The sequence below is a fragment of the Psittacula echo genome (genome assembly GCF_963264785.1).
Source record: "Psittacula echo genome assembly, chromosome: 1".
Classification (NCBI taxonomy): domain Eukaryota; kingdom Metazoa; phylum Chordata; class Aves; order Psittaciformes; family Psittacidae; genus Psittacula; species Psittacula echo.
The window spans coordinates 24,068,552-24,094,575 of record NC_137735.1 but is presented as its reverse complement, the minus strand read 5'-3'; positions in this window follow the sequence as shown (position 1 = coordinate 24,094,575).

Here is a 26,024-nt window from a genome sequence, read left to right as displayed (position 1 = left end):
CAGAGGCTCTGCCTCCCCACATCGCATGAGCCTTGGGCTTTTACACTGACCAAAATGCACACTCATTCCGATGCAGGTGGCCAGCCTACATGGGAAGAAGTGGTCAGCAATATCCATATAAGTCTCCAAGGGCTAATAGAAACATGGATATACATGGATATATATTTCCCAACTTCTAGTACATGTGGATCACAGAGAGACTATCAAATGAGTTGTATATGGGGTCCCAAGTCCACAGCCCGCCACGGCACTCACACAGCATGTTCAAAAGGCTATAAGGGTACATTAAATTGCTGTGGTGTTTGTTTGGTTTTTTTTGTAGAAAATCAAAAACAAGCTAAACACTCTGGCCTGGTAGCCAAGAATAAAGACAATGTCGTTAGTAGGGAGGATTCCCCCAGGGTAGGCTTTGAGGGTTGTTGTCGCTCGTTGTGGGGAACCCCCCTGTCCCCTGCCCTGTCGCACAAAGGGGAGTGTTGCCAGGGCTCACAACACTCCATTTCCCGTTTTCCTGCGGCTGCCGTTGTTGCTGTTGCCGTTGCCGCAGTTTCTGGCAGTCGCGCTGCAGCCCCGGCGCTGCCCGCTCGGCCGCGCGGCCCGGGGGCTCCGGCCGCGCCTCCCGGGGCACCTTCCTCCACAGCTCCCGTGCAAAGGTCTGCACCCGCGGCTCCTCCACTCGCAGCGCCTCCGTGTCCTGCAGCCGCTCCAGCAGCTCCTCTCCTGGAGACAACTTTTCTCGATGGCACCCCACGTCTCCCCTAGATCTCCTGCTTTCTTTTCCCCAGCCAAGACCGCTTCCAAAAGCTCTTGGCGGATCCGTCCCCATCGGGAGGTATCTAATACGTCCACGGGGGCCTCCACCGCCCCCCGGCCTCACAACCATTGGATGCAGTGGCCTGCTGGCCCCGAGTGTATCGCCTTCGGCAACCCAGCTTGCTGCACGAAGGCCTCCAGTACCTGTACCACGTGGCTCACATCCATCGCTATCACGTCAGGGTCACCACTGTGTAGTTTCTCACTACTCTTGTGGTGAGGGACAGAAGCACTAGTTCCCTCCGAACTTCTAGGGAAGTTCTCTAGGGCTGAGACATAGAGCATTCACGGAATGCGGGTCATCAACGATTTACTGCACAGTTAGAATTCCTTATATTTGCCGCCCAAGCACCTCCCCAGAGTCAGCTGGTTCCTGTCCCTCCTAGCAGCTTCCCATCCATGCACCAATCCCTACATCACTGTTTGCTTATTGCTACCTCTGTTTCTAAATTTAGTTTGCAATTTTCTTTTGGAAAAAGGAAACAAAATAGAATTTAAAATTTAAATTCTGAAAAGGAAAAGTTACTATACAGTGAATTTACTATTTAGGGAATTCCAAGTTCGCTGCCACAATTCTCTTGAGAGGACTGGAACAGTTCTTATCTTTGGTGTGTTCCAATGTCTCCAGCTGCAAAATTAACAAGGTACTTCAGTAATGAGGGTAATATACAAGCTGGTGTGTTATTTCAGATAGGAAGAAATTTTGTGGAATAATGGATAACATACAGCCATTAAGAGATGGTTTTATCTTTTAGTTATATGTTGTACAGTATCAACAAAGCAGAAAATAGAATACATGAAATTATTTTCCTGCAGAATATAGAGATTCATAATTTGTACTCAGTTATGCAGTATTTCAAAAGTAGTCTTCAAAAAGTAGATTTGATCCACTATAGACTTGGAAAAATTACCAGAGAGAAGTTAACTTACTTTGTGAAACTAATTTAAAAACAAACAAACAAAAAAAACAAACAACCAAACAAGAAGAAAAAACCAAACCCCAATCTTAACTTTAATATCAAATAATTTTATTGAGAAAATTATTGGGAATCATTGGCTTGCTCTTAGCTTGCAGTAATTCATATACATTTTAAGTGTAAGGGTAAATGAAACATTGTGATTAGTCATTAAAATTATGGAAGATTCATAAGACTTGGTGAAGTATAAAATAATAATTTTCTGTCTTAAAATATGAGATCAGAGAAAAATCTCCTTGCATGATATGATTGTATATTAGATTGTATATCGTAGTTCTTATATTATTTTCAAAAAGAACTGGTCTTGACATCTGCCAGGACAACATGTTAATAAGGGCTGCAATGGTAATTCCTGTGTATTGACAGGACAGAAACCAAAGTAGTGGATCGATTTATCCAGGCCGTGAACTCCAAATGACAACCTGTCGTTGTTGTTTTTATGGCAAACGAAGTTTGCCATACTTGAAAAGTCATAGCAGACTGGTGAAGTTCCCAGTGACTTGGAAAAAGGAAACATAGCCCCTATTTTTAAAAAGAAAGAAGGAACAGCTGGAGAAATGCAGGCCACTCAGTCTCACCTCTGGTTGTGGGAAAATGATGGAGCAGATCCTCCTGAAAACTCTGCTAAGGCACATGGAAAAGAGAGAAGTGACTAGTGACAGCTGACATGGCTTCAGCAAGGGCAAATTGTGCCTGACAAATTTGGTGGCCGTCTATGATGCGTTACAGCATTTGTGCATAGTGGACTTATGCATAGCATTTGATACTGTCTTGCAACACCATCCTTATCTCTAAAAAGGAAAGACATGGAATTTGATGGATTGCCCACTCACTAGATAAGGAATTGGCTGGATGATTGCATCCAAAGAGTTGCAGTCAGTGACTCAACGTCTGAGTGGAAAGCAGTTACAAGTGGTGTCCTTCAAGGTTCTGTATCTGGACCAGCACTATTTAATATCTTTGAGGGACTGAGTGCACTCTCAGCCAATTTGTGGATGACACCAAGTTGAGTGGTGTGGCTGATACTCTAGAGGGAAGGGATGCCATCCAGAGGACCATGACAGACTAGAGGGTGATGAGTGGATTGAGAGTAGCCCTGCAGAGAAGGATTTGAGGGTATTGGTGGATGAAAACTGGTATGAGCTGGCAGTATAAGCTCACAGCCCAGAAAGCCAGCTGTATCCTGGACTGCATCATAAGAAGCAGGTGATTGTTGCTCTTTTAGGTAGCTTTCATGAGACCCCACCTTGAGAACTCTGTTGAGCTCTGGGGCCCCAGCATAAGAAAGAAATAGACCTGTTGGAGCACATCCAAAAGAAGTCCACAAGGATGATCAGGGAGATGGAGCACCTCCCCTGAGAGGACAGGTTGAGAGACCTGAGCTTGTTTAGCCTAGAGAAAACAGGCTCTGGAAGACTTTATAGAGGCCTTTCAGTACTTAAAGGGGGCTTACAAGGAAAGATCTGGAAAGACTCTATCAAGGAGTGTAGGGGTTATGATTTTAAGCTGAAAGAGGGTAGATTTAGAATAGCTTTTAGGAGGAGATTCTACACTATGAAGGTATTGAGAAACTGGAACAGAACAGGTTGCCCAGAGAAGTTGTGGATGCTGTATCTCTCAAAGTATTCAATGCCAGGCTGGCTGAAGCTTAAAGCAACCTCATCTAGTGGAAGGTGACCCTGTCCATGGGAGGGGGGCTGGGTCCCTTCCAACACAAACCATTCCAAGATTCTATGTTCCTTATCTTAGATCTAAAAAATGAAACAGCCTGTAAAATGAACAAAAAAGTTATTTTAGTTTTATTCTCTTCAGAAATTTCACATATCAGAAAGACAACAGCAGATGATAGCTAGAAATATAATTCCTATGTCATATGAATTTAATTTACTGAGGTTGGGACTGTATTAATATCTGACAATGAGATTTTGATTTATTGGTAGTTTCTTGGTTTACGGTTCACTCACACACAAGGTCCTAGAATCATAGAACCATAGAATCATAGAGTAGTTAGGGTTGGAAAGGACCTTAAGATCATCTAGTTCCAACACCCCTGCCATGGGGGACACCTCACACTAAACCATGTCACCCAAGGCTCTGTCCAACCTGGCCTTGAACACCACCAGGGATGGAGCATTCACAACCTCCCTGGGCAACCCATTGCAGTGCCTCACCACCCTTACGGTAAAGAACTTCTTCCTTATATCCAAACTAAACTTCCCCTGTTGAAATTTTAAACTGTTACCCCTTGTCCTATCACTATAGTCCCTAACGAAGAGTCTATCCCCAGCATCCTTGTAGGCCCCCTTCAGATACTGGAAGGCTGCTATGAGGTCTCCACGCAGCCTTCTCTTCTCTTCTCCAGGCTGAACAGCCCCAACTTTCTCAGCCTATTTTCATACGGGAGGTGCTCCACTCCCCTGATCATCCTCGTGGCCCTCCTTTGGGCTTGTTCCAACAGTTCCATGTCCTTTTTATGTTGAGGACACCAGAACTGCAAACAATACTCCAAGTGAGGTCTCACGAGAGAGTAGAGGGGCAGGATCACCTCCTTTAGCTGCTGGTCACGCTCCTTTTGATGCAGCCCAGGATACAGTTGGCTTTCTGGGCTGCAAGCGCACACTGCCAGCTCATGTTCAGTTTTTCACCGACCAGCACCCCCAAGTCCTTCTCTGCAGGGCTGCTCTGAATCTCTCCTCTGCTCAACCTGTAGCTGTGCCTAGTATTGCTCCAACCCAAGTGTAGGACCTTGCACTTGGCATGGTTAAACTTCATCAGGTTGGCATCAGCCCACCTCACAAGCGTGTCGAGGTCCCTCTGGATGGCATCCCTTCCCTCCAGCATATCAACTGAACCACACAGCTTGGTGTCATTGACAAACTTGCTGAGGGCACACTCAATCCGACTGTCCATGTCACCGACAAAGGTGTTGAACAAGACCGGACCCAACACCGATCCTGAGGACACTGAGGGACACCACTTGTTACTGGTCTCCAGCCGAACATTGAGTCACTGACCACAAGTTTTTGCATGGCCATCTAGCCAGTTCTTTATCCACCAAGTGGTTCACCTATCAAACTGATGTCTCTTCAATTTAGACACGAGGATGTCATGCGGGACAGTGTCGAAAGCTTTGCAGAAGTTCAGGTAGATGACATCAGCTGCTCTACTCCTGTCCGTAGCCTCATCCTAGAAGGCCACCAAATTGGTCAGGCAGGATTTCCCCTTAGTGAAGCCATGCTGGCTGTCACCAACCACCTCCTTGTTTTTCATGTGCCTTAGCATGTCTTCCAGGAGAATCTGCTCCAAGATTTTGCCAGGCACAGAGGTGAGACTGACTGGTCTGTAATTTCCCGGGTCATCCATTTTCCCCTTCTTGAAAATGGGGATTATATTTCCCTTTTTCCAGTCATCGGGAACTTCTCCTGACTACCATGATTTTTCAAATATGATGGTCAGTGGCTTAGCAACTTCATTCACCAGCTCCTTCAGGACTGCGGATGGATTTCATCAGGTCCCATGGACTTGTGCACATTCAGGTTCTTAAGATGGTCTCAAACCAGATCCTGTCCTGCAGTGGGCCTAGAGTCTTCATTCTCACAGTCTCTGCGTCTGCCTTCCAAGACTTGGGTGGTGTGGTCAGAGCATTTGCCAGTGAAGACTGAGGCCAAGAAGTCATTAAGAACCTCAGCCTTCTCCAAGTCCAGCGTAGCCATTTCTTCTGACAGCTTCCAGAGAGGGCCCACGTTGTCCCTGGTCTGTCTTTTATTTGCAATGTAACTTAGTAAAGTCTTATGAAAGATGGATTAGGGTGTTGAAAATAGGAAAAACAATCACCAAAATCTTAATGCTAAAAATTTACCAAAACCAGCAAGTAGACTACCCTGTTCAAATATACCTTTTGGTTATCTTCTTTTTAATGGCAAAATAATAAGTAATGCTTTTCTAGTTGTCTACCAGTTCTGCCTCTACTTGCCTTGCAGGATAAAGTCTAAAATACGAAAGAATACATTAAGCAGACAAAATGAAAAAATATAAACTTTAAAACCCTTGAAACTGGTAACTGGAAGTATGTTCTGTCTGAATACTGGATGGTAGAAAAAAGAGACTAAAAATTATTAAAGATTTTAGTATTTTACCACTGCAGCTAGATCAATATTTGGGGTCATGGGGTGGTAGGAAGACTTCGGGATAAGTAAATGCTAATTTCAACCTGAGCAGTCCCAGAAGCTATCTGTTAAGGAAAAATAAGATCTCTACCTAACCTGGTGTAAAGGAAAGGATGTTTTATAAAAAGTGAAAAAATAAGTCACATGGAAATACACACTGGAAACATTTTTTCTCACTGTTAATAGAAGAAAAAAGTGCTGTATTTCTGCAAATTAAAACTGCAACAATTGTCATATTACTAACTAGGTTAGAAATGTTTTCAATGTGCTGTTTCTCTGGGTGGAAAATAAGTTTGGTAAGATTCTGTGCTGCTGTCTGTGCTTTTGTTATTTTTTTATGTACAGAGACGGATTTTCTGATTGGGAAAAAGAGACACACTTGAAACAAATACTTGGAGAATTGCAGCACTGCCATTCTCTTGATAGTCTCTTTAAAATCCACCCCAAATGAAAATATACATTCTTATCTGCTTTGCTATTAGTAATAAAACGCCTCAATAACTTTTCTGCTTGTGTCTTCTTAAAACAGGCCAGTTTTAGTAATACATTCAATATATAGCAACTTAAAAATTGTATGAATCTTTTATTAGCCCTTGTGAATTATATAAAGTTGCTGTTTAACTGCATTGTAGACTTAGAATTTTGTAAATTCTGCATTTTTTAAAACATAATGAATACCTTGCATATATATTGATCCGAATTTATAAATTGAGATGTTGGTTAAAAACCTACACCACTAAATTTCCCTCTTACAGAGATAATGGTTGTTGCAGATGAGGACCCATAAGCCTGCTATGGAAAGCCTCACTGGGTTTTGATTGTTTTGTTATCTCAAATGATATTAAAATCTTTGCTACAAAAATGAGTATTGTTAGGTCAGGAAAAGTGTTGTGATCAGTGAAGAAGCTAGATGAGCAAAAAGGCAGCTTCTGAAGCACTCTCTCTCAACCTTCCCCTCTTCCCCACATATTGATGCTGAAATAGTTTCTAAATCAAGGAAAATGACAATAAATCTTGCAGGAGACCGGTGTGTCCACTTCAAATGTTTTTCTTGAACTTGTTTGTGTACTTGGCCGATTGCTTCTTTCTGTTCTGTTTGTATAAAGCCTGTTTTTTCCTTAAGCTTTTGCCCTAAATAAATAATTTAAGCAATATTCAGTGCTCCATGTTGTGACTCTAAGTCAAGAATGCTCTGGTGAAAACCAGTGTATTACATTTGTGTGTCAGAGAGCTGCATGCTGAAACTTTTGAATAGATTTGTTAATTAGACTTATAAGAGGTAATGCCTAATGGATGTAGAAGGGAGGGGAGGTCAGTCTGGACACGGTCACAGGTAGAAATTTCAACTGCTTTGTAAATTTAGAATTGCCATATAGGATTTTTTTCCTGGCCAGGAGAAGAATTACATGTTTGATATAAGTTTCACATTAAAAAGAACATCAAATCTTCTGCAGGATTTAATTTTGTTAGGGAGCTAACATTGGTGCTATATCCAGTTTCTCTCTCATTCATATAGAAGGGTTTACTTCAGGCAAAATGAATGAAGGCTCAAAGTATGAGGGTTCTCAGACCACTACTTAAACTGAAAGTTGGAATTATTCCACAAGACAGGTTGTGCTGGAATCTCCCCTTCTTCAAAATCTCAAAATTCATAATTCCCTTCAGTCTAAAATTTAATTCTGCTTTCAAGAAAACTGTCAGAAAATCTTCTCTTACATTAGGCAGTGAAACTTTCAAAGTAGCTATTCAGAATATTAGTATAAAATACCTATTGAACTGAACCGAACTGTCTAAAACTCAACTATAGACATGTTGCAGTCCATTTTTCTTAACAAACATATGCAAATGCATAAACTATCAAATTACCTCAACCCAAAATCAATGTTTAACTGGGGAAATAAAAATGAGACACTTCTTTCCTGAATTATGAAACATGGCAGTGTTCTCACTTTAGAAAATGGCTAAGTCACTATCCTGTAGTAATCACCAGGTATTTCTACAACTAGTGTGGAAACACCTTATTTTACCCATTGATGATTGATTGATGGCTTGGCTTCACGAATAAAGATTTGGAAAGGGCTTTACCCATGCTTACTACAAGAGCGATGATGACTAAAAGAGCAATGTGGGATAGGCAAATCCAGCTGGAAAAAAGGCTGTTTGGTCATTCAGGATGTTTCCGAACAAGACTGTCATGTCCTGGGTCAGTCTTGAGTGACCAATGTCCTGAACAGCCTGCATACAGGGTTGGGTCTGTGACTTCCAGTGCACTTTATCACCTGCTGTTTCATCCCTCGCCTGTTGCTACAGGGCTTTGCAAGTGTGAGTAAACCCTTCAGACCTGCACAGTGGATTCTTTAGGTGAGGCGCAGCGTACGCAGAACTGGCCCCACCCTTTACACCTGAGGTTTATCTGCCAGGACCTAGCTAGCTAGGACGGTGACAGCAAAGTCCTCAGGTCATAGGTTAGGTTAGAGTGTCCTACTCTTAGATGGAAACTCTTACAAGGCTAAACAAGCTCCGTCTGCCCGGGTTTGAAATTAGAGTTTTCCTTCTCCTAGGATGGTTGCCTGAAGGCTAGGAAGCAGGATTGATTGATAATGGCTCAGCTTCATGAACGAGGATTTGGGAAGGGCTTTACCCATGCTTACTACTAGCATGATGATGACTAAAAGGGCAATGTGGGATAGGCAAATCTGGTTTGAAATAAAGGCTGCTTGGTCATTCAGGATGTTTCCAAACAAGACTATCATCTCCTTGATCAATCTTGAGTGACCAATGACCTGAACTTCCTGCATGCAGGGTTGGGTCTGCAGCTTCCAGGTCTGCAGCTTCCAGTGCGTGAGCAGGATTACTATTGCAACAACACATCATCAGTAGGATTTTACCCATTACTCACTTATTCACATGTAGTAACACCCACTGACCAGATCAAGACATTCTCCTTTTGAACTATATCAAACAATGCTTAGATATGCCTCTGTCAGATGAGGATCTGGAATTTAATCACTGGGATCTTATTGCAATATTTCCCTTGAGACTAAAACACTCACTTTTCTGAAATACAATTTCTTCATTCTCCTATGGGCTTCTTTTCAGCCTATTAGCCTAAACTGTCTGAGAGCCAATATGGCTTTGCCCTGTCTGCAGTGTCTATCGGCTTCAGCTAAAGCAGTGTTAGGCCAATGCTTAGTGGTTTTGAAAATCCCTTTTGAAGGGAATTTCATTCCACCTAATTGATCAGCTTTATGACAAAGAATCAGCTTCAAATGCCATGTTTAGCCTTCTTGAGTTGTTCACATGATCATTGAAACAATAAGAAGCATTAAACATTACATTTTGATGTAGACAAAGCGTTTGACTCTATCGAATGGTTTTGCATTTTTTTTCCCTGCTTTAAAAGGTTCTGTTTGCAGAGTACAAGATAAGGAGGATAAAGTTCCTGTATATTTGAAAGCATAGTTTAGATCAGTTATACCTTATTTTGATTCAACTGCTATGGAATTTCTTTCTGAGTATCTGTCAGAGCAAGAGATTTGAAGGGCTTCAGTTTGCTGATACTGCCAATCATACTTTTCTACAAACTGATAATCTACTCAGCTGCTACCCCACCAAACTCTGACCTTTCACAAATGCACCTAACTGGTCTATAAAATGATTTGTTAACTGGTGCAATACACAAAACCCAATTATTGCTTGCTTTTCTCCTAAATTAAACAGATTTTGTAGGTATGATATATTAATAACAATATTATTGATAGGTAGCTATGCTATCTGGGGTTTCTTTTTAAAAACTGTCATTAAAGAACACATCCTTCCACTAGCACTTTTTGTAATGCTTCTCTTAAGTCTTCATTTACCTTAAAAGAGAGGCTATGGGGTATGGACAGAGAAGAAAATTTTATCTGATGTGGGAGGAATGGTACAGAATGCGGAGGATGAAAAGTCATGATGAACATGAGGAGAAAAGGGAAAGGACAGAAAGATCAACCAAAAGAAAATCAAAAGCATGAAGCATTATGCTACCTGAATATTGCTGTCATAGAAGCTTGAAATAATGCAGAAAGGAACAGTTGTTTATGCTAGCAGAGGCCACAGCAGCAATGAGGAAAGCTCAAGTGTTTGGGGGAAAAAACTTTTAACCATCTGGTGAAGTCATGAAGACAGAACTGTCTTTTAGCACTATTGGGAAGTACTTCTTTCCAAATTTGTCAGCAAAATTTTTGGTGACTGCCACTGTAATTGGCTGCTCTAACACCATAGAATGGGTAGGGGACAGGGCCATTAATCTTGGGCACTGAAAAAAAAAATATTTTTTTCTGATGTCTATATGAGTCATTTGTTTTTTCTTTGTCACAGCATTAAGGGTAATTTTTTTTTTTCTTCTGAAGGAGTTGGCAACAACTTTTGCCATATATGGATAAAATAAAGTTAGAAAAATAAACTCTTGAAATAAACAATCTGCTCATGAGTTAAAACTGCAATTTATTTAAAATTTAATGAAATTTTTTTTAATATATTTGTTATATTTTGTCACAACAGCAAAGGTATACATAATTTATATCTTGTTTATAAGCCTAACAAACGTGTTTTCCAGAGATAAGGGGTCTGTTTCTAATACCAGTTATTTTTTGCAAAGCAGAACTTTCCTAAAAGGTTTATGAACATTACTTGTGATTATTTGTTGATAGTGCTTCCTTTTTAGTTGTAGCCCCTGCCTTGCTTGCCAGAAATCCCAGTACTTATTCACTTCATTTTATGACAGCGAAGATCAGCTTCCCTTCAGATAATCTCACAGACCAGCATGGGAATTCCGCATCCTGACACTGCCTTGTAGATGTACAACTCTGTTAAGTAAGAAACTCTAATACTTAATTACTGTTAGCAGGTATTTAGATATCAAAAAAACGGGTGCAAGATACTTGTTACTGAATTTACCCGGACATTTTTAGCTTTGTATCCCAGTAGTTTACAATCTAGTTTAAGATATTACAAAGCCCAATGCCAAGAATATTTTTTTAATTGAACGATGGTGACTATTTTAGCTAGGTTTTCTAAAGGGCTCAATTTTTCCTCAAGTATTGTAATAAAGTGCCATATCTTAAAGAGAACTAGTGTTGAGAAGTGAGCTGTTGAAAAAAACACATACTAGTGTTTGTTCTGTAATTAAACTGGTGAAACCATGAGTGAAACCTTGGCCTCACTGAATTGAGTGGCAAAAATACTCTGGATTTCAGTGAAGTTAGGATTTCACTCATCAGAATGGAAGGATTTTTAAAAACTCTGCTTGAAGTACAGTCTGCATCTTATGAGGAGAAACAAATTGCTGATTATTATATTCTTATCATTCTTTTTTCTTTCATTCTCTACTCTGCAGTGAAATAACACTCACTGGTGGCAAAATAGGTTTTAGAATTATCACTCAGGGAGATGAATGGAGGACTTGTGTACTTTACTCCTAGATCTACTTTTGTTGCCGGCTGAACTGTCAGGTCTCACAGGCATCATGGTGTGTTTCCTTTTGCAGTATTTTCTTCAGCACGATAGATTCCACTGCTGGGAACTAAGTTGAAGTGACCCCAGCTTGAAAGGTACCCTCTTGGTAATCTGCAAAATTAAACCTCTAAAGAGCCAAGTGGCCTCAAGAACAGATATGAAGAGTGTCTGTTGTTTCTTATCTTTCAGGTTTCTGCATACAGATCTGGTTTAGCAGTCTTCTCCTGGTCCCTGATGGTTATGAACAAGCCTCTATATCTGCCTCCAGGAGATTTTCCCTTGCACAGAGCTGATACCATTGTAACAAGATATGCTTTGTGGTTGAGAAAGTGGGGTACTGGATTTGGACCCAGACAGGGAGAAAAGGGTTACTTTCCCTTTTCTGTCATTGATCTCCTTTGGAAAAATTAGTTTGCCTCAATAATTTCCCCTATGTGTAGAAGGAGAATAATGCTTCTTTAGAAAAAGAACTGTTTTTTCTTAGGTTATCTCAGGTAGAGCTGTGACAGAACATATTCTGGCTGAAACACAGAAGTACATGGGAGGAGAAGTGACAGTTCTTGGAGACAGCAGTAACAGAGGTGACATAGAGGTAGCAGTTCTTGTCCTTGTCACTGACTCTACAGATAACCTTGAGAAAAGTCATACATTCTCTTTGTGCTTTAGTTTTTAGGAGCTTTCCTCTATTAAACAATGGTGTTCTGAGGACAAAATTAACTCTTGTGAGGCATTCATCTACTACAGAGATTGGAAGCAGATTTCTCTTTCACTTTCACAAAGCAGAGGTACTTCATAGGAGAATGCGTGTGCAGCACAAGTGAGAAGCAAGGCAAAGGGTCTCTTGTCATCATTGCACTGTTACTGAGTGGTCCACAATATGCTAAAGTTCCTTCAGAAATTATAGCTGGAAATGAACTGCCCCAGTAAATATGAAGCTGCTATTTAGGATAGAAGAAGATGTATCTAAGCCCTTTTGAGAAACTGGACTTTGTTTTTAAAATAGTCCTAAGTTACATAAAGATCCAATATGCATGAGAAATCTGCAGCCACTCAGATATTATAACGGAAAATAAAAATACATTTCCAATGAAAAGCTAACGATCACCAAAACAAGAAGTAATGAAAATTCAAGAAAATAATGGAAATGCATAAATAATAGATCTCAAAGATTAGCTAGGGAGCTAATATTTATATTAAAAATATTTTTATAAAAAAATATTTTTAATATTTTTGAACCAATTGCCAAAATTTGTGGCATGTTATTTGTTTCATTTAAATCAATAAATTCATGATGCAAATGTTGTATGTACACAAAAAAAGGGCACATATTTGTGGGATTTTGTACACACCAGTAATCAAAAGCAGCAGAAATATTTTTGTTTAAAATTTCAAATTTCTTTTATCTAGTCAGGCCACTGTTTCACAAGTTTGGTTTGCTTGTCTGCACCATTCACTGAATGTCTGTTTCTTTTTGTGTTGCTACTGTTTCTCACCTATTGCACTATCCTGGTTTCATCTGTAACAGTCTTTTTTTTTTCCTCCTTCCTAGTAGCTGGTGCAGTGTTGTGTTTTGGCTTTAGTCAGATAAAATGCTGATAGCACACCATGTGTGTTATCATGATGTTTTAGTTGTTACTAAGCAATGCTCACCCTAATCAAGAACTTTTCAGTCTCTCATGCTCTGCCAGTGAGGTGGGGCACAAGAAGCTCTGAGGAAAGAAGACAGGACATCTGACCCAAACTAGCCAAATGGGTATTCTATAACACAGCATATCATGCCCAGTACATAAACTGGGGGGGAGTCACCTAGATCACTGCTGGGGTCAGGCTTGATATCGGTCAGTGGGTGGTGAGCAATTGTATTGTGCATCACTTGTGTTTATTGGGTTTTGCTCCCTTTTCCTTTACATTCTTCTGATTCTCCTCCTCATCCTGCCCAGAATGGAGAAAGCGGAAAGGGGAGGGTGGTATGGGTGAGTGAATGGCTGCATGGTTCTGACTTACCAGCTGGGTTTAAATCATGACATGCATGATTGTAAAATTGCCATACAGTTATTTACTCACCTAGGGTCTTATTAATACCTAACTATTAAGGCATTATTAGAATGCTAGGAGCCCATCACTTAAGTCTGCACTGTGACTGTCCTCGTAGTGGCCTGCTACTGCATGCTACAATATGAAAAGCATATGAAAGGATTTGGACGTTATGAGATGTATTCTCCATATGTACTATGTACTTATGTACTTGTAGGCTGCTGTAATTCAAAGCACATGACAGTATCCATCTAAAGCCTGTCTTCAGGATGGGGGCTGGATGGGATACTAGAAATGTTCAAGGCTAGGCTAGATGAAGCTTTGAGCAACCTGATCTAGTGGAGAGAGTCCCTGCCTTTGGCAGTGGGGTTGGAACTAGATGATCTTTAAGGTCTCTTCCAACCCAAACCATTCTATGATTCTATGATTTGTTTGTTTAATGCATTAAGCCTCCATGAGCCAGTGATCCTGTTGCAGCATGCTCCAGATCATGAGTGACACACACATCTGAATGTGTGGTGGTGCATTAACAATGTTTATGATTGGTGAATTTGGATTTGAGAATAGACCTTGGTATTATGTTTAAATGGGTATTTAGACTAACCTTGTCCTTTTACAAATCCCATTGCTTAGATGCTGGTGCTGCAACAAAACACTGCATGTGTGCAGTTTGTCAGCAGAAGACGACTTGTGCCAGGTTACCCTCTTCTCTGGGAGCTGGTCAGAGCTGTGCTGCCTGCAGACAAGCCCTCCTTATCCAGGCAGCCCAGATGACAGCATGCAGGGCTGAGGCTGTGCACATTGCAGCAGGGCTGGGTGCCGGGGGCCGGCTGTCTTCTGTCAGCAATGGCTGGTCTCTGGCAGAGCCATATTTCTTCAGTTTTCACTGCAGGAAGGACCATCTAAACACTATCTTATTTAACCAAGGAGGATTGTCGTGTTCAAAAGCTTCTCTAAATACCGTAACAATCCAGGGCAGAAATACTTCAATGGTGCAATGTGCGAAATAAAAGTATTATTTACCCTCTTATTTTCCCAGAAGGTTTATGTGAAAAAGTTGTGTGGCTGCAGCAGTTGCTCAAATGACTCTTGATTTAGTAACAGTAAATTGCTGATGTTTGGCTAAAAGGGTTTTTTAAAAAAACAGCAGAGGATTTTAGATATTCTGTTAATTTCTTAACATTACAGCAGACACCACCACAAATCTTCTGTTAAGACTGCCTGTGCTTTCCTCTGGCTGCAGATGGTTGCTTAGCAACCTTCTTGGTTTAGTCATGTGATAAAAGTACTGGGATGACAAAAAAAGTTCACATTAAAATTATATATATGAAAAAAGAGGGAATACTTTTCACTTACAGAGCATACTTTTCAAAATGACCGGCAAGGTAAAAAGAAAACTAGATTTGAACAACCTGAAAATTTGTTTTCATTGTACTCAGATACTTGAGGTGTAAACATTCACTGAACAGCAAATTCCAAGCAATTTGTTTTGAAACTTTACAGAAAAATCCACTCCAGACTTCCAGTGTTCAGAAAAACACTTCACTGGTTGCACTGCAGTGCAATCCCCTTGATAACAGGATAAAATTGCATGTATCTGCAAAGAGAATTAATAACGTTATGACATTTATTGAACATATAAAGTACTTTCAAGTACTTAAACACATTAGAAAATATGTGTCTTTGTAAAGGACTTCAATTTTTAAATGTTAAGCTCTCTTTAAAGCAGAAAGATTTTTGAAAGCCTATTTGGATTGCTAATACAAAGCTTGGTAAAATCACTACCTTTTTTTAAATGAACGGTTTTGGTGTTGTGTTTTTTTTTTTTTCCTTAGAGAGTTGGTGAAACCTCCATCACAGAAATTTTGAGCTGGTGTTATTACTTGTCAGAATTTCAGAGAGCAAGGGTATAATGAGATAAATTTTGAGTTTTCAAGATCACATAAAATGAAAAATTCTTGATGCTTTTTTCTTTTCATTGTGTTAAATATTCAACTTCTTTTTTTTTTTTTTTTTTTTTTTTTTTTTTACAGAATGTTAAATTCACAAGTTTATAAAGAACTTGGCTAAAAATTCTCATGTTAACGTAGATGGAGACAGAGAAAGGAAAACATATTAACATAAAAGGTCCGATTCAAACTTCCCTTGCTGCAAAACCTAAGTTCTGATGAAGATTTTGTCAAGAAGGTGATTGAAGTGGTTTCAAATATGTAGTTTCAGAAATCAGATTACTATTAAAGGATTACTGGTTTCCTTTTTGTAGTATATTTTGTAGTATATTTTGTAGTATATTTTGGCTTCCTTCCCCATTTTGAAGTATCAGTGAAATAAAGAAGACTCTGATGGATATGTTGATTTGCTGTTACAGCTATATGAACTTTTAAAATGGAAATTTGTGTTACTACACTGGTGCCTCCATTTCCTTGTACAACTTCATTGTTAATTTAGAGATGTTATCTCATTCTCTTCCGTTTTCTAACTCCACTCACCAAGCTGTTTCTCAGCACTTCTGGCTTGTGCTGATACCTGTCCTGTTAATAGCAGACCACAGCCATTGCCTTGCTATGCCTGGTGGGAATGTTTTTGCTTTCCTTACCTTCATTACTCTCAGTTAGTGAGTCAGTTCCCTTTGTCCTTGGTTCTGCCACCTCTCTGTTCAAACACGAATATATTTTCCTGGCTGGTGAAAGGTTTGTCCTAACGAATGCCTTGCATCTGCCTGCTGAGCCTACCCTGAATTTCCAAATAAAGATGTATTTTCCAGATACATTTGATCTCTTATTTCATGCAATATTACAGCATCACTATTTTCCTCTTGCATATGCCCGCAAATGTACATTTGGGTTTTTTAAAAAATTAATATCAAGAGCTCCTTTTGCAAAATGTCTAATCTCTGAAATCTGAGAGGAAGCTCTGACAAACGGGAAAACAAAGTAAAAGCTGACAGCCAGCTTTTATAGATATATGCATTTATTTGCTATTTGAAACAAGGAGGAGTAGTTACAAGGGAGGAATATCCTAGCAGCTTTATGAGATACTGCTTTCTTTTTTCTTCTTATGGTCGAGAACAACAGTCCACTTAGATGAACAGAGGTCAAGATAATTGAAAGAAAAAAGTACTGTTGAAAGACCCCCTGAGTTGTTTTGCAGGATCAAATATGGTAACTAAAGATGGGAACTCCCCTGACTTCTCATTTCTTTCTCATTCTTTAAATGCACAAGGTATGGCAGGGATAGTAAGATGATTATCTGTGATTTAGGAACACTGAGAAAAATATATATTACTTACAAGCTTTATTCCTCCTGAGATTCAACCAATATATTTTGTTTAATTAGAATAATATTGATAACTGGGGTAAGATTGGCATAAGACTATTAATTTGCCAGTGGGTGAATTTTAGCGGTCTGCAGAACATGCAAAGTTTTTATTAAGACTGCCTATAGATATAATGTGAATTACGACCTATTAGTTCACCTTTATTCTTCAGATAAAAATTTAGGAGATCTGAATGAGTGTTTAAAAGGGCAGGACTTGTTTGTTCTCTCACAGTCCACTGAAGAATGTGAGGAAATTATGTGAGATAAGACCCAGCTTTTCAGTTTATGAAGCTAAAGAGATCTGTGTCAGAACAGTGTGGAATTTCATAACACTCTATTGAATATATTGGAAAGGGCTGGAGGGGAGGGTAGGAAAAGCATATAATTCACTGACATACTTCATCACTTCACATACAGACGTCACATTCAATTAAGTATAGAGCTCTCTGTCAACAAACTTGACACATACATCTAGGGAATGTCACCAACCCCCCAAAATCAACATTCATGTTATGAATGACAGCCTACCAACTGAGCGAATGTCCCCTGATTTTACCTTTCTTGATTCAGAACAGTGCAATGTCCTTGCAGCATGAACAAAATTAACCGACGGATACGGCAGAGCACAAACCAAGAGTCAACAATTCATACAGCATTTAAAAAAAAAAAAAAAAAAAAAATTCAGATCATCAAGAAACTAAAATATAATGCTATTAAGGAATTTGAAAATACCAGTTCTCAATATCCAAGGAAGCTAAAGTTGTGTTTATATATAAGTTATCCAGATGAATACAACTTGTATTCAATGCAAGTATTTAGAAGATATTTTTATTGTACTGTTCTAGGATCCTGCTAATTTAACATCCAGAATGAGCTTTATGGTCTGCAAAATGCAAGCATATTTACTAGAAAGTCTTCAGGAGCACAAATTTGCAAGCATTTTGTACTCACTTAAGCTTAGAAGGAACAAAGTGTACACTAATAAATAAAGCCTTTAAAATGTTCACTGAACACAGTTCCTTTAAATTTTCAATAAGGCTGCTGCTCCAATATGATATTAAAACAAATAGAATAAGTCAGATTTACTGAGTGCTATTTTAAATTGAGAGCAAAGAGGGGAGACTTTTTTTTTGTTATTATGAAGTTAGACAGGTACATAAAAATAACTTTTCAAGGTCAAATAGCATATGCATTGCTGAACTGGGCTCAGAGTTCAGATTTCCTGCTATGCAGTCCTGTGTATCGCGTAATAAATCACAGTAAACCTTTTCCCAAGGCTGAGCTCATTAGTTTGGAATTATAAATACTTCATCTTTTGCTAATAAAATCTACTCCACTTTTGGGTCAAAATGTGAAGGTTGACACTGTGATGGAAATTTGTTTCAGACCACTTGATTGGGATGCAAAATCATATGAAGCCTTCTTTAAACAACTCAGAAGGCTCTGGCTCTGAAAGGGGAACTGTGCTGTCCCTGGAGTCTTCTGGAAGAGAAGCACAGCAAAACTTAAGGAACTCAGAAGATTTCAGAAGGATGTAAGGGGTAACTTCTCAACACAGGTATTGGGTAGTCTAAGGGTGATGCACAGGCGGATCTGCTATTCACAGATAGGGAAAAACTGATTAGGGATAGAATAAATAATGGTAGCATTGGCTATAGTGACCATGAAATAGTGAAATTAAAGATCCTGAGGTGAATGAAGAAAACAAGCAGCAGAGGATTTACCCTGAATTTAAGAAAGCAATTTTCAGATCACTCATGGAACTTCCCTTCCAATAGAACTGGCTCCACACCACGAGTGGAGGTAGGAATTATATGGCAGAAGTAAGGCTGGAATACTGGTAGCTGAGACAAGCAAATCATGGAATCTGAGTCTGTGTAGGACGCTTTCCAGTCAGTTGTTTTTCCAGATTTGCTTCCTCTGGCACTGTGTTTAGCTTGTCATTTGAAGGTTTTGTCTGGAGAAATGTTGGTTGTCTATATTTAATTTCATTTTTGAGATTCTGCTTATCCTGGAGACTTCTATAGACACTCTAATGCACAGTTCATTTGACTAATAAAAACTGGATACTTTATGCCTTAAATGCGTTTATTTTTATCATTGACTAAAGGAAAGTTAATTAATAAATTCAGAATACAGATATTTAATATTAGATGAGATAAATCCCATCATTATAATATAAAACTAAGTTGGGCTCATGAAATACTTTTATGTCTCTGACTGGTATTGTTTTTACACTTAGGGATTAGATCCTCAAGCATTGTTATAGTAAATACTGTATTTAAATTTTGATGATAGTTTACAGGAAACCAAACTGCCAGTACCTCTGGAGGCTGCTCCTTTGTAATGATGCATATTGTGCCCAGTATTTCTTTGCTGCAATCCCTTCTCAACCATGTGTTGTAAGGACCATGTACCTTCTCATACCAAAACATCCTTGTGGGAAGTGATAACACATAATTTCCTATCATACAGATGAAAGGAAACATTTAGATAGGAAAATCATATGAGCCCTATTATGGGGTTAGGGAGAGTTAGCAAATCCAAATTTGCCTTGCAAAAAAACCCCAAATTAGAAGCAAATAGCATCATGCATACATCAGATGTGTCTTGTATTCTGTTCCGTTTCCATTTATAGCTTGCAGTAGCAAGATACAGGCTACTGAGAACTGCGTAGAACACATCTGAATATATGGTCTTTGTTTTTTAACGTTTTTTAGCTTGAACCTTCTTTCTTTGAAAATACTTGTGTGGAATCAAATAACCGTTTTCTTGTGTGTGGACTCACATAAAGGTTTGTATAACCAAAGCAAGGAGTGACTTTTCTCTATCTTGTAGTTGACAGTTTGCACAAAAAAGTCACTGTATGGAAGCCTTGACACAAAAAAAAGCCATTCATTAACATTCAGAATACACCTGCACACTGCTTGAGTTGCTTTTTTTTTTTCTCTCTAATGTTGCACCTGTACATACACCATGTTCTTTTATCACCCGTGGCTTTTTGGCATAAAAGCAAAGCCATGGAAGTGTTACCTTTGTTACAGAAAATGACTGTACACTCTTTATTTTGTCAAACCAACAAAATACTTGCCTTGTGGCAGGAGACAAGAAAAAAGTACAACATGGTGAAACAGTAGGTCCCAACTCTTTGGAGCTCACTGTTATGTGCTTGAAAAGCTTTAGGAATACTAAAAATTAGAAACATAACCATGTTTGGGAAACATAGAACAGGAACAGCTCTCATTTAAATCCCCAAAGGCAGCACTGTTTAGTTTCTTGCCAATAACTTGTTTTTTTCCAGGTATTTTTATATTCCCACCTCCCCCCCAAATGTAGATGTTTGTAAAGAAATATCACTGATAGATGGTAAATGTGTCCCACAGCAATGAGTTTTCAGTCCTTGCTCTTTCATCATGTTTTGTTTAACTAGAGAAATCTAAATTCATCTGCCTGCTGTGAACAAATGTTTCTGCTCATATTGTTTGAATTTTGGCAATGATCGTATGAAAAAGGAGACCGAGGTCAAATGCAGAAATGATGCAAGAGGCTCTTAGGCTCTCTTTAATGGTTTGGCTTAAAAGCAGCAAGCTCTTACATCCTTTGCCAGTTCCTAAGCATGAAAGTTAGAACAAATAGCACTCCTTTGAGTTCAATTTCTGCAAAATCTGCAAAAATTTACATGCAGATTTAGCCATGAGGGTTCCTGCAACATTTGCTGTATTTTGCACCTCTTCTGAACTGTGATTTCACCATTTAAGTGGGATGCCAAAAAATTTCTTCCTTCATCTAAATGATATCAGTAACTTCACTAAAAAGTAAGAGCATGTAGTGGCATAGAGAGAAAAACAGGATGTAAGATCATGTTGCTGTAAGAATCCAGAGTAGTTGATGCACTTGAGTGATATCTCATAATAAACTATGCATAGGCTGCACAAAAATTAATCGAATATGTGAATAATATATAGAGAAGTGAATGATATTTGTATGGGAGAAAAGTTAAAAGGAATGTAACTCATTTGGAAGCAATCTTGAAATTTTTCATGGCAGCAATACCAAAGGTACAAAATTATATAGTTTATTTAATACAACATTAAACTAAAACCCCAACTAGAGAAGGATGCAGCAGTTCTTATGCACTAATCAAATTTTTTCCCAAGATATAACAAAGTGAGGATCCACTTGGGTCACAAATAACTTTATTTACATTTAGTTTACTGGTCTCAGGCAATAATTTGACAGAATGGAGGACAGCAACTGATCAAGAAGCTCAGCTATATGCAGTGCTGGAAACTTAACATTTGTTAGCTAAGTGCATTCTTCAGCTGCAAACATCAAAAAGCATCAAAATGTTGTGAAGGCAACACTCCACTACCTGCCAAAAAAGAAAGCTACAAGCAGGGTGCCTGCACAGGTGGTAGGTTGTGCTTATTTTAGCAGCTTGGAGCAAGGATGTGTCTGCTACATAGTGCTAGCATGGGTTTGGTGGTGCAAGCTCACTGGTAAAAACAGTCTGTCGTGGTTTAAGCCCAGGCCGTAAATCAGAACCACGAAGTCTACTTCCCCCCCCCCCACCTTTCTTCCCTCCGCTTCTGGAGGGACGGGGAGGAGAATCTAAAGAATGCAACTCCCACGGGTTGAGATAAGAACAGTTTAATAACTAAGGTATAATACAAATCACTGCTGCTACCACCAATAATAATAATGATAAAGGAAATAACAAGGAAGAGAATACAACCGCTCACCAACCGGTACCTCACCCCCACCCCGCAGGGCTCCAGACCTTCCAGGCGCACAGTTCTACCTCCTGGGCATGACGTGCTATGGTATGGAATACCTCTTTGGCTAGTTTGGGTCAGGTGTCCTGTCTCTGCTTCCTCCTGGCTTCTCCTCCTCCCTGGCAGAGCATGAGACTCTCAAAGTCCTTGGTCAGTCTAAACATCTGTGTTATCAGCTCTGTTCCCAGGCCGAAAGTCAAAAACACAGTGCTGCAGCAGTTACTAAGAAGAAGAAAAACTGACTGCTACTGCTGAACCCAGGACACAGTCCCATAGTGAGGGATTCACTACATGATCACATGAAATTATGTAATTTAACAGGGTTTTTTTTGAGACTTGAGGAATCTTTGGCTAAGACTTCTGGCTATTCCAACTCCATTAGAAACTATGAAGTATGAACTACTGTCTCCATTATTGATGAACACAACATAAGACTGTTTACCTGGAAAAAACAGAATTTAGGATAAAAATGTGGTTCTGCGGGACAGGGTTAGGCTGTTTATGTCCCATACAAACGTTCAAGATGATGTATGGGCTCACTCCACTGAAAGAATCGTAATTGTAAATCAACAAGCTTTATTTATTTTTGTAGCTTGAAAAAGAAGGTGTGACATTTGCAGGTTTTGCTTTTTGCTGATTTTCTTATAGAATTTGCTGGCTTGCTTATAGGAAATACATACCCTTAAAATTATTTCCTTGCCCCTTCCAACCAATTTTTGTCATGACCAAAATCAGGTGCTTGCTTTGTATCATGTCTTTACAATGCGCTTTTGCTAGCAGTGATTTTGAGGGTGATTCAGATCACACTGAGTAGCAACAATAAACAGGTGCCTAAATTGCTAGGAAGAAGGCTACTATGTGTATGTGGGGGTGTCCTGGGTTCAGCAGTAGCAGCCAGTTTTTCTCCTTCTTAGTAGCTGTTGCAGCACTGTGTTTTTGACTTTCGGCCTGGGAACAGAGCTGATAACACCAATGTTTAGACTGACCAAGGACTTTGTGAGTCTCATGCTCTGCCAGGGAGGAGGGGAAGCTGGGAGGAAGCAGGGACAGGACACCTGACCCAAACTAGCCAAAGAGGTATTCCATACCACAGCACGTCATGCCGGGGGATGTAACTGAGAGCTACCCGGAAGGGCACGTCCTCTTTTCGGTCGGGCTCTCTTTTCCGGCAGGTGGTATCATATTCTCTTCCCTTGTTATTTCTCTTATCATTATTATTATTGGTGGCAGCAGCAGTGATTTGTGTTATACCTTAGTTACTGGACTGTTTTTATCTCAACCCGTGGGAGTTACATTCTTTCGATTCTCCTCCCCATCCCTCTGGGGAGTGTGGGGGGGGAAGTAGACTGCGTGGTTCTAATTTACAGCCGGGGCTTAAACCACGACAGTTATTTTTGGCGCCCAATGTGGGGCCCGAAGGGTTGAGATAACGACAGATCTGACCGGAGTGTGTCTAATCGTATTTGTGATAAGCATTCAGTGTTTTGGATTAATAGTCACTCGTCACAATGCTGATTTATTGGCTCTCAAAGTTGTTGGTTTTGACCTCATAGTCTCAATATGCCGTAGCTGACTTAGAGCCGGTATTTGCTGTGTCAGTGTTTTTCAAGTGTGGGGCTTGGGCTAAGGTTATTGTCTCATTGTATTTTATGGTAATGACTTGTAATACAATAGAAAAATTGATCATGAAACTGATCTGGCTTATGTTCCCAGTGTGGTCACCACCTTTATACTTTGGAAAGCATGTAATAGAAGTGCTTAGCAATTATACATCTTTTTTCTCCTTCCTGGGTGGTCAACCTATGAAGGAGACATTCTTTTACCCTCCCAGTGCCCCTCCCAGACCGTTTACAGCATCGTTTGAGAGTTTTGAAGTTTTTGAATGGCCTTTTAATATTGTTGAGACCTGTTTGCTGATTGTGATGGGGGTCACCATGTTGGCACACATAGAGAGTGTGTTTTGTCCACAACCATTACGTCTGATCTCAAGAGTTAAGCAGAGTCAGGTTTGGGTCTTGTCTGGGGTTAGACGACAGTATAGGGGGACCGAGAGATTTTCCCCGAGGCTGGACAGCCATGAGTGGCAGGGTGTGTGGGATAGTATGGGCAAGTATCTAGGTCAGTGGGCCCCTCCAGTGCTTTGGGATTTCACCACCAAACAAGTGCAAAATCCAGAAGAATTCATAAAACGCTTAAATGAGGTGTGTTGTCATCCTGGTCATACCAGAGAGGGACAAATCATGTCAATGTGCTGCGGCTTGGCCTATGCTTACCGGGCCTTGTTCAACACTATCCAGCACCTTCAAAAGGAAAAAAATGTCCCTGGATCTGAGGGCGAAGCAACAGGCAGCGCAGCTACTCCAGCTCCGAGCACAGCAGCTACACCACCCCCAGCGACAAGTACAGCCACAACTCAAACTTCAACTGCAACAAACAGTGCAGCTACCCCAGCGACAAGTACAGCCGCTACTCAAACTTCGACTGCAACAGACAGAGAAGCTACCCCAGCTCCAAGAACAGCAGCTACACCACCCCCAGCGACAAGTACTGATGCTACTCAAACCACAATGATAATGACTGCAGCTAAACCAGAGGACCAATTCGTACCAATATCGATTGCCCCTCTACGCAAGAGAAAAAGCAAAAAAGAGGCAAGAAGGGTGAAGCAAGATGAAGAAACAATGTATTCACCACCCGGGCCACCATCTGATCAGGAGTCATCATCACATAACGAAGAAGAAGAGGTGACTTCTCGACCTCGGACCTCAACCGAGCTATGGAATATGCGAAAAGATTTTACTCGTCAACCAGGGGAGCACATCATCACCTGGTTGCTCCGATGCTGGGACAATGGGGCCGATGGTCACGAACTAGGAGGTACGGAAGCCAAGCAGCTGGGATCACTTGCTAGAGAAGGGGGACTTGACAAAGCAATTGCAAGAGAGAAAAGATCCCTCAGTCTTTGGTGGCGGCTCTTGGCAGCTGTGAAAGAAAGGTTTCCATACAAGGATGATGTTACGAGTCGTTCGGCCAAGTGGACTACTTTAGACAAAGGCATCCAGTCTCTGAGGGAATCAGCCATCGTAGAGATGATTTATCACATCAAACCGAATAACGGAGATATACCCATAGACCCAGATGAAGTCTAATGTACACGACCCATGTGGCGAAAACTTACACGGAATGCACCGTCATCATATGCCCATTCATTGGCAACAGTAACCTGGAATGACGTAATACCACTAACAGTGGATGAAATGATTCATAAACTCCGAGGGTTCAAAGACAATCTCACCCCTTCCATCATCTCAGCTGTGGAAAAACTGTCCCAGGATGTCAAACAATTGAGGGACGATCTATCTGATTTATCCAGCTCCTCACGTGTACCAACACACGTCTCAGCTGTTAACAAAAGACGTCCTATTGTTCGAGACAGAAGATATAGAAGGCAAACACCACGGGCCACCCTATGGTTTTACCTGTGGGATCATGGAGAAGACATGACGAAGTGGGATGGAAAACCTACTTCAGCTTTGGAGGAACGGGTGCATGAATTGAAAATAGGAACAAGGGTCAAGACTAATCATCCCATGAGAGCTGCGGCTTCAGTCTCTGGTGAGCAGGTTCCCAGATGGAGCGGAAGAGCTGATTTTACTCCAGCTCCTGTGATAACGAAGAATAATCCCTTTCAACACGACTTAGGTGTCCAACGTTGTGGTGACTGTTAGAGGAGCCCTGCCTCCAGCCAGGTGGAGGTAGGGGACAATCGGATTTACTGGACTGGGTGGGTCAGATGGCCTGGTACATCAGTCCCACAGAAGTATAAAGCTCTCGTAGATACCGGTGCACAGTGTACCCTGATGCTGTCAAGCTGTCAAGGGGTGGAACCCATCTATATTTATGGAGTGACAGGAGGATGCCAAGAGTTGACTGTACTGGAGGCTGAGATCAGCCTGACTGGGAGGAAATGGCAAAAGCACCCCATTGTGACTGGTCCAGAGGCTCCATGCATCCTTGGCATAGATTACCTCAGGAGAGGGTACTTCAAAGACCCATGTCCTGGGTTCAGCAGTAGCAGTCAGTTTTTCTCCTTCTTAGTAGCTGTTGCAGCACTGTGTTTTTGACTTTCAGCCTGGGAAAAAAGCTGATAACACTGATGTTTAGACTGACCAAGGACTTTGTGAGTCTCATGCTCTGCCAGGGAGGAGGGGAAGCCGGGAGGAAGCAGGGACAGGACACCTGACCCAAACTAGCCAAAGAAGTATTCCATACCACAGCACGTCATGCCGGGGGATGTAGAACTGAGAGTTCCCAGAAGGGCTGGATCACTGCGGGGTGGGGGTGAGGTACCGGTCGGTGAGCAGTTGTATTCTCTTTCTTGTTATTTCCTTTATCATTATTATTATTGGTGGCAGCAGTAGTGATTTGTGTTATACCTTAGTTAT